Consider the following 13572-nt stretch of genomic DNA (forward strand, 5'->3'; position numbering starts at 1 on the left):
AAAACGAGAACTTAAGTTTTTTGTTAACATTTTGTCAAATATACATACATAAAATGTTTTTCTACTCCCGTCTGTAAAATACCTAATTACCCACCAATCTAGCGTGCGGCCAGCGTCACTTTACCACGTCAGTTTCGTTTCCCACAGATCCGAGCCACTTCAGACATTTCCGGGATTTTACCGCACGGATTTGGGAGCAATCGGATGTTTTTTGACGTTTGTCAATTCTGACGTTCATGTCAGTGAATATATTTGTGTTGTTTTCCGAAAATGTACCCAAAAACTAACGGTCGTAGAAAAAGTATAGTATGCAACACGTTCGGTCATTTTTTTAAGTCACTCGCTCCGCTGCGCTCAGCTCGTGTCAAATAAACTCATGAGTATATATAATAAATAAGTATAAATAAATATTTCATTTCATTCATATTTCTGTATTTTTAAAATTATTTCGGTCAATTGACACAAAAAATGACCGGTACTTGGTACTCACCTTAACTCTAAAAATTGAAATTACATCTTAATAAACCTTTAAAGAACGGGTTCGGTGAAAAACCCGCTTACCTACCACAGTCGAATTGCACGGCAAGCGAATTTTACGGAAACCCTTAGTTATGGTGGCGTGAGTGAGGAACATCTTGGCCCCATTCACCCCTGCAGCCCCCTTAACCTGATTTTTGAACATCGAACGTTTGAAATTATTGGTGGATATTTAGGGAATGGAATCGGGAAATGTATAGTCGCGCCAAGGAAGCCAATTTAAAAGCCGGATTATCAACCTTTTGACCTTTCTCGCTGCGGCCTTATTCTAGCGGAAACGGTCGTCCATCAACTTTGTCCTTTTTGTAAAATCGGGAAGCGGAAATTAATAGATGAAACGCCACGAAAAAGAACCGTTTCATCAGCCTGCTTTCGATTTGAACCGTGACTTTTAGGAATTTGAAAAATAAACTGAGATATTTCGATGCTTTTTATAGGATCCCGAAGCTGTTTTCCATTTGTAGGATCCTTATAATGTTGGGAACTCCAATATCGTTTTCAGATCAAGGGAATAAATAAAGTTCAATTCCAAACCTTAAGAATAGCTACGAGGTTCATGATATGAAATGAATTTGCAACCCAGACGAATCCTGTTGGCATCTAAACGTATGTTGAAAACGACGAGTTCTAACGAACATTTTATCTTCTTGTTCGTGAAAAAAGGTCTTCCTGTCTTAGTTGTGGAATTTTGGAGAAGTTATATATTTCTCTTGTGTTTCTACGTTTTTACATTAGCCTCTCCACGATTTTGATTTGATTTTAATCTACAGGAACTTTAGTTGAGTAAAGATCATGACAAATTCCTGGAATTTTTCACTCAAAAAATGTTTGTGGTGATGCTTCAAACGCCGAGGGGACATTGAAGTTTTTTGCTCTTGAAACTTCCACAGGCTACTGTAATACTTTTTACAAAACTCCTGCGTCGGTTTTTGCTGAGTCGAACTTGCTGATGATAAATCCTATCCCATCCTATAGCTCTTTTAATTTAATGTAATGTAATCAATACAATTCTCAACCGCGACTCAGGTCTCTACTTGTCACCAACATGGGAATCAGTCATCCAAGACTGTGTTTATGCCCCTCATTTAGCTCCGCCGCCCTCAAACAATATATTAGCAGGTACAGAGTAAAATGCGAGCCAGTGTCACTTAAGCTCTGAAGAAGCCAACAGGATGATTGGCGAAACGTCAGCGAGTTCGACACAGCAAAAACCGACGCAGGAGGAATCCAGAAGTTTTGTAAAAAGACATTCGTATTGCTCGTCTATTTATTGTTACGGTATTTTTGTTGTTGGTTTAGTCCTAGAATGGATTGAGTTTAGTAACTTTTAATTTTACATTCTTTGAATTTCGTGTCCTTAAAAAAATTAAATGAAACTAAAGATCTGGGGGTCTTTGATTGATGATTGTAGGCTATCTTTCTGCAATCCTTTAAATTAAAACAGCTATAGGATGGGATAGGATTTATCACCACCTGTCTGAAAGTTTTTGTATTGCGGCTTTGACCGTTTTGTATTGGAATATGCTAGCCAGATGTGATCTCCTTTTTATGAAACTCATATTGACAAACTTGAGCATGTAAAAAAAAGCGTATTGCACATATTTATACGCCTCCTACTAAACCTTGGTGTCATAAGTTGGCATTGAACAGGAAAGATGTTCCTCCTTTGTGATGTCTAAGAGTAACCATTGATGCTCGCATGCCCATTTAGGTCATATAGGCATTAAGCCTATCCAGAATTGAGCACAGAATTGTGATTGCGATGATTTTTTGTGACGTGACTCATGTGTGGTTTGATTGTTATATAATAAATGTTGTATGGTTTATTTATTACCTGCTTTAATTCTTAAATGCAAAGATTCTATATGCCAATAAATAAGTTAAAATATCACTACTGCCGTTATTGATTCTAAATTAAAATATCGATAATATCAATGAACGAAATATTTTATTATTATTATATAAATTTTTCATATATTCGTAAAACGATTCTGTCTCAGAAAACTCACTGATTTTGTTTGCTGGTGACGAAAATATATGAGAATTATAAAGCAGCACTAAAAAAAGCAGAAAAAAATCTTTTATCTTGATGAGACGTGAACTGATGACGGTTATATAGTGCCAACAATGTGACAAGACAAAAATATAACTAGCGATGTACTTCCTAAAATTAAAGTGATATAATATAATCATTATTGCATATGTAGTTCTAATTAATGTTGACCACTTCTTAATTGACTAGTAACATTCGACGAAAATGTTTAAAATAATATCTTTGTGATGTACAATTTAGCTATAACCCTTTTCCTTATCTATAAATTTCCATTGTATTGTTAAAATTATTTCGGTCATTTGACCGGTCAATTGACACAAAAAAGAATTGAGCGGTCAATTCCACAACGCTAGTTTTAAGAGTAGTTCATTTTTTGTTGTTAGCGATAAGTAAAAACTAACCAAGAAAGGGTGAAGGATCACATCTAAACATTCTCAATATTTTTTTTTTCATTTTATTACTAAAACCTAAGTTAAGGTATGATTGAAAAAAATCTGTTCGTTTTATTTTAAGACTGATATTGTTAATTCAAAGTCGGGGTAAATTTTACTGAAACTAAAAAATAGGACTTTCTAGGCTAAGGACAGCATTAAAAATACAATTTTAATTTATAATTTATACAATTTATAATGATCAGCTCTTTGTTTAAATCTATAACGTGTTTAATTTGTTATTCTAAATAATTGCAACAATATTTTGTGATGCTTATTTTATTATCTGATAAATATAATTTGAATGGTTTATTATCATGCACATATTTGTTTCAAGAAGATATAGAATTATTTAGTGTCTTATTGATTTATTAAATATCACCAATGAAGCAAAATTACATTTAATTTTGATCAGATCGTTTATGTGTGTGTGTGTTTTTTTTAAATTTTGCAACGTTTTTTCTCTGAATTTTTAAAAACTGTCCTTGTAATTTATCTGACCTTTGTTATATAACTTTCAAGTTATCTACCCTGTTTAATGTTCCCTAAGATTTTTGTTTTTGCTACCGCCCAAATTACCATCTCTCTGTCTCTCTGCTTCCATCCTTTAATTATAAAATCAAGAAATATTGATTTTTATAATTTAGTTTTTGTATCATGTATACATGTATTTCCCATAAGTTGCATCGAACCAGAGTGGGTTACTACCAGCACTGGATAAAAATAAAAAATATTTCCAATAAAATCAATAACAAACAATCGAAATGACTTAAGTGTATTCGTTGGGTCACTGTGTAGTCCCTTAGTATACCTAGTGAGGTTTTATTACTCTACAGCTTAATAAAATAGACTATCCAATAAAACTTTAACGATGTTATTACGTATTGTTATTGGATAAAGCCATTAACAAAAAATGTATTCTTACTTGAGTGACAAGGCAGGGGTAGCCCAGGTATATTTCTTTCTTTCTCATATATTTCTTGAGTGTGTTATTTTACGAGAATATAACAATGCCGAAATCATTTGTCCCTTGATACAAAGCAAGTTTAATCAGCATAGGACTTATTAAACAAGAAGCTCTAAAAAACCTGTCTACTTACAAAAATGGCAAACACGTCGAAAACAGATATTATTAATAGTGGAGAATTGAAGAAGAGGAATAAACGTAGTGATTTTCCAACTCACCGCACCTTGGATAAACCGAAAAAGAGACTAGAAGATGAAACCAATATGAGTGTAAGCCGTGCCGCCCTCCATAGAGTTGTTTGTAAAGTGCGATTTAAGTACCGCAAAATGGAAAAAAGGTAAGTAGTAATTTTACGCACTTGGAGATTTAATTACATTCAAGAAATTCAAGATATAGATTAAACAAAAGATCCATAATTTACCTTGGTGAAACATGGTTCTATACACACGACACTGTATCCAAAGAATGAATTCCACTTAGAACTGTCAGAGAAAACATTACGAATCACCATAATACACGCTGGGTTAGAAGGCAGATTTGCCCAAACTGCTTGCTGTTGTTTGCAAAGAATATTAAAGATTCTCTTTTGGATTATCATTAGGATGAGTGCCGAACTTTTTGAACATTGGTTTCAAAGCAATTTTTAAAAAAATATTCTCAATAACGGTGTTATTGTCACACCACAGCCGTCTGCTACGCAAAGGACCAGTCCCATCAAATTCAAAAACTGAAATAAAGGAATATTTGTTAGAAAATGATTTTTATTTTCAATTCAGTTTCAAAAAAGCGCAACTTTTGGAAGTCCTAAAATAATTTGGCTGAACAGGCTGGGCATGCTGTTTTACGTCTTCCTCCATGTCATTGCATGTTTCACCCCATAGAGCATTTTTGAGACCAAGTAAAAGAAAAAGTCAGAGCAGAAAATGTTACTCCTATTTGAATAAATAAAAAATGTAATTAATAACATAACAATTGACAGCTGGAAAAATTCAGTACAGTACACTATAAAACTTAAATTAAAATAACATAAATCCTATTATAATTAATCTCAATGACGACTCTGATAGTGAAACAATTAGATTTATATAATATATATATATTCCTAGGTAGGAATTTATTGTATATATTTAATTTAATTTAATATAATTACATTATTATCAAAACCTACCGGGACCGAGTTTTATTGCCGTCGGCAGGTAACTTAAAATCATTGTGGGCAAAAGCAAGCACGATGAACATTGAGACAGACTATATAATACATGCAGTTCTCGTCGCGTATTTTCGTCGGAAGTCGTATTGCGGCTCGCCAATTTCCTCCGATAACGACGCAAAATGTCCGTCCGTGCGGGGCCAAAAGTTCAGCGATTTCAAAACACCAATAAAAAATATTTTTATCGTTTTTAATTTTTATGTTAATCTTAAATTTCGAGGCTTATCGGGGAAATAGTAAATATTTGTTCCCCGTTATCGAAACCGTCGGATAAAACGTGCCCATACGATTCGGGTAATTAAAAATGGAATCGTGCCTCCCGCAAAAATGGAGTTGTTACGATGTCGCCTTGTCCGGCTTTATTAGTGGGCGAAATTTATTTTACCCCAAGGGCGTTTCTGCTAGGGTAGGTAAAGACCCTCCCGTTGTTGATTTTGTTTACGGGGCGATAGTTGCGTTTTCAATCGATATCGGGCGGAAAATATGGCGGTGGTGGGGAAGCCAATTTTACTCTTGCGATATGAACCACGCTTCGCAGCATATTTGTAGCCCTCCTTTATCTGAAGCTTGCGCAACGAACCACAATAATACATACAATACAATAATGTTCATATATTAACACGCCCGACCTGAAATTGGGAGGCTCTCTATCCAGTCCGCTCGCCATATCCTGACTTCTATGGGATAGAAAGATTACAGATTATCTCTAAGATGGATCAGAAGGCGTCACATGAGCCCAATCTAAAACTTTACTGAGCCAGAAGGCGTCACATGAGCCCAAGCTAAATCTTTACTTAGCTAGAAGGTGTCACGTGAACCCAAGCTAAAATTTTCCGCAGAGATTTAGATTATTAATAAATTAATAATTGACGAACTAATCGAGTCCGTACGACCAACCTGAAATAGGAACGTTCTCAGCCCAGTCAGCTCGCCCTTTCCTGACTACTATTGGATAGAAAGATTATAATTATCTCTAAATTCACAATCTCTACTCTACTCTACTATGGGACAGAAAGATTATAGATTATCTCTAAATCGGCAGTGTTACGAAGAGAACAAAGAAACAGGACTTCATTCCATTATTAGTTACACTCTATGACAACCAATAGATCAATCTCTAAAATTACCAGCGAATAGTAGCAACCAAATGATTATTTTTCTGACCAAATTACCACAGATAAAACTTCAGTTAGCCAGAAGGCGTCAACCCAAGCTAAAATTTTACGTAGCCAAAAGGTGTCATCTGAGTACAAGCTAAAACTTTATGCAGGTAAAAGGCGTAACATGAACCTAAGCTAAAACTTTACTTAGCCAGAACGTGTCACGTGAGCCCAAGTTAAATCTTTACTTATCCAGAACGTTTCAGGTGAACCCAAGCAAAGATTTGACACATCCAGAAAGCATCAAATGAACCCAAGTTAAATTTTTACTTAGCCAGAAGGCATCAAATGAACCCAAGGTAAAACGTTCCACAGAGATCTAGACTAAATTAATAATTCACTTGAGTTTTGGGAGGCAAACTAAACAAGTTCATAAGGTTCAAGGCATGTGGTAATTCTGTAGCCCTCTTTTATCTAAAGTTTACGCAATGAACCAACACTTGGACTTGATGTTTATTTTAACACAGTGGCGTTACGATATTGTTCATATATTGATAATTACCCGGTTCTAACACTATCATTTCAATGTAAGTTTGCATATGTAAAAATATATAGAATTAAGAAATGATTTGAATCCTATATATAAATAAGTTAAAAATATCTTGGACGCCCAAATAAAAACGATTTATATTTTGCGATATGTGCGCAATGTATTTATTCATCATTCATCATCATCGGCAAATAAATTTCAATTGGATTCGAAAAGGTCATTCATATAGCATGATCATCAATTGCTCAAAGAAACTTACACAATATGGGAATTCAGCGATCCCAGACGATTTTTATGCCCCTCATTTAGCTCCGCCCCCTTCAAAGAATATATAAGCAGGTACAGAGTAGAATGCGAACCGGTTTCAATTTAGCTCTGAAGAAGCCAACAGCAAAAAGTCAGCAAGTTCGACTCAATATCGACCGACGCAGGAGGAATCCATAAGTTTTGTAAATAGTAAGTAGTAATGCTAAAGTGTTCCAAGTTTATTGTTTATAATGCTATTATACATAAAATTCATGGTGCTGGTAAAAATGTGCCTAGGAAGTAAAGGCATAGATTAACAACCGAAAGACATGGCAAAATTTAATCCACGTTTCACAAAATCCACTGTTGGCGGTGGCTCAATTATGTTGTGAGGTTTCATGTCATGGTATGGAGTTTAACCAATTTTTGAAATAGATGGAATAATGGATCAAGACAAATACAAATCTAGGTTAGAAAATGCGATGACTTTTAATCCAGAAGAAAAAATCAACATGACATTGAACCTAAACATAGGGCACTGTCAATAAGAAGGTGGTTTGAGCAAAATCATGTTGATGTAAATGAATAACAAATAATAAATTGTAAATTTGTAAATTGGAAATTTATAATATATATAATTGTAAAAAAATAATAAATTGTGGAATGATCTTAGAAAAAATTCACCAAAAGCAATTTAAAAACGTGGACGGATTAGTGAAGGTAGTTCAAGAAGCTTCGTATTTCATCCCAGTCGACGCTGTCAAGGTCTAATTGGGCCTGTGTGATATATCTAGCGGTAGAAGAAGCAAAATGTTGAGTTAAGAAATACTGATTTGTTTATTGTAAGAATTAAATATATAGAATTCATTTTTAGTTTGTTGCCCATTGATTTCTGAAAAAGAAATTATTAAATTCTTGTATAAATGATGATTGACTTGGGCTAAAATGTGTTACCCTTATAAATAAATATCGCATGTAGAACTCCAAAAAAAAGTTTTCCAGATACATTACATTTTGGATCGTTTTTATTTAGCTGTCCGTCACTGTATATAATATATATATGTATATATGCACAAAAAAAATTGTTTTTCAATCTGTTAATAAAACCTAGCAAATTTAATATCCTATATTACCGACCAATACCAATAAAGTTCTAATTTCCACTTTTTTTTCCCTCTTAGTTTTTATTTATTTATTTTTTTAGTGTACGTTTGCGTTAAGTTTAAGACCTACTGATACGCGGTGGAGCATCTGAGCATTAAAATGGTTTACTTTAGCAATTCGAAATAGGTTTCACTCAGGTGTTTTATGTCGGTTTTCGCGTTTATGGAGTTTTTATTCCTTTGTATATGTATCATCTCAATTATTTCCCTTTTTTGTGTGTTTGGTTCGGTAGCAAGTATTTTTGTGTCATCGAAGTTAAAAGTATCTATGTGTTTTCTCCATTATATGGCTGCTGATGGCTGTTTTATATATATATATATATATATATATATATATATATATATATATATATATATATATATATATATATATATATATATATATATATCAAGATTAAACAGGATAACTCTATTAATTCTTTAGACTTAAATATTACGAAAACACAAAACAAATTATATTTTTCCATTTATCATAAACCATTCACACACGGACGCAGTCATACATAACAGTTCAAATCACCCTTATACACACAAAATGTCTGCATTTCACTCTTTTATACAAAGACTTCTTAATACGCCACTCTTAACAGAAAATTACAACAAAGAACTTAAGATCATTAAACAAGTTACCCTGAACAACTCCTACAATCCGTCCATTATAGATCAAATTATAAATAAAAAACAAATCCAGACAACAATAAACTCTATTTATCCGAAACCTAATACAGAACACGAACAATTTAAAACAATTACATACATAGGAGAACCTAATAAAGAAGTTTCAAAACATTTGTCAAAATGTGGTTTAAAAATAGCTTTCACAACTAACAACACAATAGGAAAATTTTTAAAAAACAATAAATCGAAATGTCCAAGGTTGAAATGCGGATCTTGTCCTAAAATTTATATTGGACAAACAGGTAGAAACGCATTAACGAACATAAAAGAGCGTTTAAAACAATAGTCTAGATTCTAATTATGCTACACACTTAGATACAGAAAAACACATTTTTAACTACAATTTTGATATTTTATATACAGCCACAAAAAGTAGAATATTAAATTTATTGGAAGCCATGGAGATTATCAAAATGAGGCATTCAAATGTATTGCTTAACGATCAATTAGATTTAAATACCTCTCCTTTATTGAACTGAAATTCTCACAGCAACTTTAATTAAGGTTTTATGGTCATTTTTCACAATTGTCATGTACAAATATATAATTGCGTGAAAATCTGAACTTTTAGTTCTTATTTATTTTGTTTTTTTCTCTAATTTTATTTCTTACAAATACTTACAGAAAATGATCGTTGATCATCAAATAATAATATTGTAAATTATTTCAGGAAAACTTTTATCGGAAGAGTAATTAATAGAGGAGAACATTCCAACATTTATATAAATAAGCAAGACAAGGAGAACAACATTTTACCTTATCACACTGTTATCTATGACTGTGACACCGCAAAATAATCGCGGTTTGATTCTTTCATGCTTTTTAAAACTTTTATCGGAGTAAAGCTTAAAATCTTTGCACTGAATTTTGAATGGCCCTGTAATTTGACCGTGAAATAATATACGGAGAGTGTTTTATTTAAAAAAAACATATGTACAGTTCTTTACGCATTGAAGTGGGTTTTACCAATACGATAAGGCAAAAAACCATTTAGAAATATAATGTTGCTTATGCTGATAATACAGACACTGTTGAAGACAACATCGAGCACATGCGTGAGTTATTTCAAATCTCGCTTGCCTGGGATCTTGCGGAGTGCAACAATCGACATGGCCACTGACACCATTCATTACATTTTCAACGGAAAAATAAATGAAGTGTGTGGAGTCAATCACGCGTCAAGTCGGTGAAATCTTCAAAAAATTGGTTACAAAACTTTAAATCATTTTTTTGAGTGCTAAGAATATATGAGCACAAATATGTAAAACTAAGCGAATTAATTAAATTAAATGAAATTAAAACAACATTGGGACTTGCTTCCGATATAACTGAAAGTTCCACGAAATTTTGAAAGAAATTTCCAAAATATAATTTTATGCGTGTTCATATTAATAAATTTTAAATTATTTTGTTTTATTTATTTATTATTATTTTTTATTACATTTGTTTTTTTTATTACGGCGAGATACAAACATTTTCGAAAAAGTATTTTTCAAAGTCAACGAAATCGGTAAAATCATTGAGAAATCAATTTTTGGGGTGGTAATTTCCTCCTATTTTTTCTAATAGCAAATAATAAATGAGGTACGAAGTGTATGGTATTACAGAGGAACCCAATAAAGGACCTAGTTCTAGCCAAATCCAACTGGGGCCTAACGAGATTCCCAGTATATTCTATGGAGCGCTCTTTATTTTGTTTCTCGAGTGGCGATATCGTTAAAAAAAAATTATCAAACAACAATATAGGCGCTGGATCCAGTCCTCGCCAACGCCGGGCTTTTCTGTTATTGTCGAACGAACGCTAGTTATTTATAACATAACGTGTAGAGCGGCGGGCCACTTATTGCGCCCATTAGTTTTTGTTTAATTTGTTTCTGCCAACAGCCAAAATGGCGAACACGCATGCAATCGCCTTGTAAATATCGCAGATTTGCCACCACCAGATTTAGTAAAATGGGTTCCTATTGGTTTTACGGCGGTCCAGTAATTAAATTGGTGATATAAAGTGTAAAAAATGTAAATCAGTATCAGAAAAATATAAATTTAATTGGAAGACCGTATAAAACCGTAAGAATTTTAGCAGGAACGGATACTTGCAGATATGCATCTTCTAGATTTCTCCTTCGTCGTAGAAAATAGTAACACTCCTCTTCGCTTTCTAGACATTCTGATTAATGCAAAACCAGACTTAACCTTGAGCCTAAAATTCCTCGAATCAAAACAATCTCTCTCTCTCTCTCTTCGGCCTATGGCTAGTACCAGTTCACCAACGTACTTCTTCAGCACACTATAAGGACTCAATTTTAAAACCTTTCACAGGAACAGTTCCAGTTTTGTGCTTAATTCCTTTCATCTTATTCAAGAACTAAAAAGTACGATATTCTAGTTAGTTTTGACGACTCTCTCTTTATACTAAAGTTCCTATTGCTGAGACACTAACATCTCAAACATCTTAAAATATGAAAACCTCCCAGTAGATCTTCTCATTTTAATCGAAAAATGTACTTCATATGTAACGGCCAAATTTACTAACAAATATCAGGAACAGCTGTGGGTTCCCTACCGCTGAAGAGATATATATGGAGCGGATGCCCGTCCTCCATTTCCATAACATTTCTGTGATGGCATGCGATACATCCGGTCAGTCCTGACTGGTGGTCAATCGAATGAACACAAAGTTTTCAATGTCTTCATGAATTGGTAGTTGTTGATCTGCCGCTATTTTTCGATGTAGGCATACTAGCGCTTTTTGTCTAAGTGTTGGAAGCCAGTAAGTTGGATTAGAATTACACCCGCTGGTATTGTCACCTATGTTATTCAGCAACTGAGTTAGTTTTTTATTGGGTGTAACTCTTAGGAACCTCTAGACTGTGTCAAAAGCAGCCGTTAGCCTAGAAACACACCTTCCTGCTACACAACTGACAGCCCCCAGGAATCTTCTGTAATTTCCATGTTTTAATGAAATCCATAGATCCTGACCAAGTCTGACTTAAAGTTTTCTCAGCTTGTTTTCTGGAAGTTCCATCTAGGTTTGGGAAAGAATCTTATTGGAGGAATTTGAGTGTCCACCTCCAGTATTATGGGTCTGTGCTTTTCGAGAAGTCGTGAAGAACTTTTTTTAGATATATTTATAGGTTGCCCCTGGTCGTTACAAATGTCAAAGCGGGATTGCGCTCTCTGTTTCAGGTAGGAGGAGCATAAAATATTAGTTGGAGGTCTTGTTTTTTTTCTGCGGCCCATTCTATCATACTTTTAGATAGACAGTAGAATGGGGTAGCGATGGAAGGGTCTGAGGTCTCCAGTTAGCTGCTGTAGTTAGCAGTTATGATGTTATGGCATAACTGGGGATTTTTGCCTTGAACGTGCTTGGTCTTTATGTTGCAGATGAGTGACCTGGATTAGCATCAGATCAATGTTATTGTCTTTCGATAATCTAAATGGAAATCGGGATTTAGATTTACTTATGTCCTCTACGTTAGTGAGTTTAAAAAGGCTGGTGGATTGGTACGTTTCCATATGATCTAGAGACCAAAAGATAGCCGGACTGCCAATCGCTATAGTTCTTTAGCGTTTTATGGTATACCACGAGGAGGCGAGCTATAATTGCACTCCAGAATCTACACCCGCCGTAGGAGAAATCTCCAAGATGTGTACCTCTGCGGAAGTTTCTTAAAAATAAAAGAAATGGATACTGTCGTGTAGAGAGGCGCATATTTGCTATTACATAGTTTAGTTGCAGGCGGCATTGCTATTTTCTTAGACAAGCGATTTCGACACATAATTAACTCGTTTACGCAGAATATTTAACGAGATGTAGGAATATTTTAAGAAAATATTGCGTAAAAATGCTGTATCCAAACTTATTGGGGCCATGTTGGGCGTTGAATGTTGCATGTTGCATGTCATTGGTTAAAAGCAAGATTTTAAATCTCGCAAATGCACATGTTAAATGGACCTTCTCAAAATATTTCCTATATTATCGGCATAGGCAAGGCCGCTGTGTCTCTCGTAGCTATATGGGTAAGCGACAATGGTATTTTCCAGGGCATGCACCTATATTTCACACACAAACGTGCATTTTACGTAACTTTCTTACTAAACAACGATCTGCACACACTTAATATTTCTGGACTAGTTCCAAGAAAGTACTGCGACATCCATCCACAAGAGATTGTGGTCAATGACGTAATAAGAGACAAGTTTTAATGGAATCAAGAAGAATTTTGGTTTGATAGCACCGAAACCGTCAAGAAAGGATGAAGTCATGGTAATAGCAGGAAATGTTCGTTGGATGTGCCAGTTTCGCTTGGCAAACGAATTATCATACTACATGCGGTCTCTGAAGCTGGTTGGGTAGATAACGCTTTGTTGCTTTGTGCAAAAGATATCAAAGAAGCAACGGTTGACTACCACGAAAACATAACAGCAGACATCTTTGAAAAATTGCTTCCTAATATTCCACCAACAAGTGTTGTGATGAAGAGAAAAAAGAAGTCACTCAATTTTTTTTTCTTGAACATGATACCTGTTTTGAAAATTCCTACAGAAGGAAGAAGTTATCAAGACGGGAAGTTGGCCATGGAGCGGGGATTCAAAGTTGTCCATCTTCCACCATATCACTGCAATTTTAACCCATC

General features: G+C 34.3%; 1 protein-coding gene across 2 annotated transcripts in view; it reads left to right on the top strand.

Moving 5' to 3' along the window:
* Positions 1-13572, top strand: part of LOC132697503 (leucine-rich repeat and calponin homology domain-containing protein) — a 69474-nt gene that overhangs the window by 17518 nt on the left and 38384 nt on the right. The window lies entirely within an intron of this gene.

Source organism: Cylas formicarius, unplaced genomic scaffold (genome assembly GCF_029955315.1).
Source record: "Cylas formicarius isolate icCylForm1 unplaced genomic scaffold, icCylForm1.1 PGA_scaffold_1__22_contigs__length_36826433, whole genome shotgun sequence".
Classification (NCBI taxonomy): Eukaryota; Metazoa; Arthropoda; class Insecta; order Coleoptera; family Brentidae; genus Cylas; species Cylas formicarius.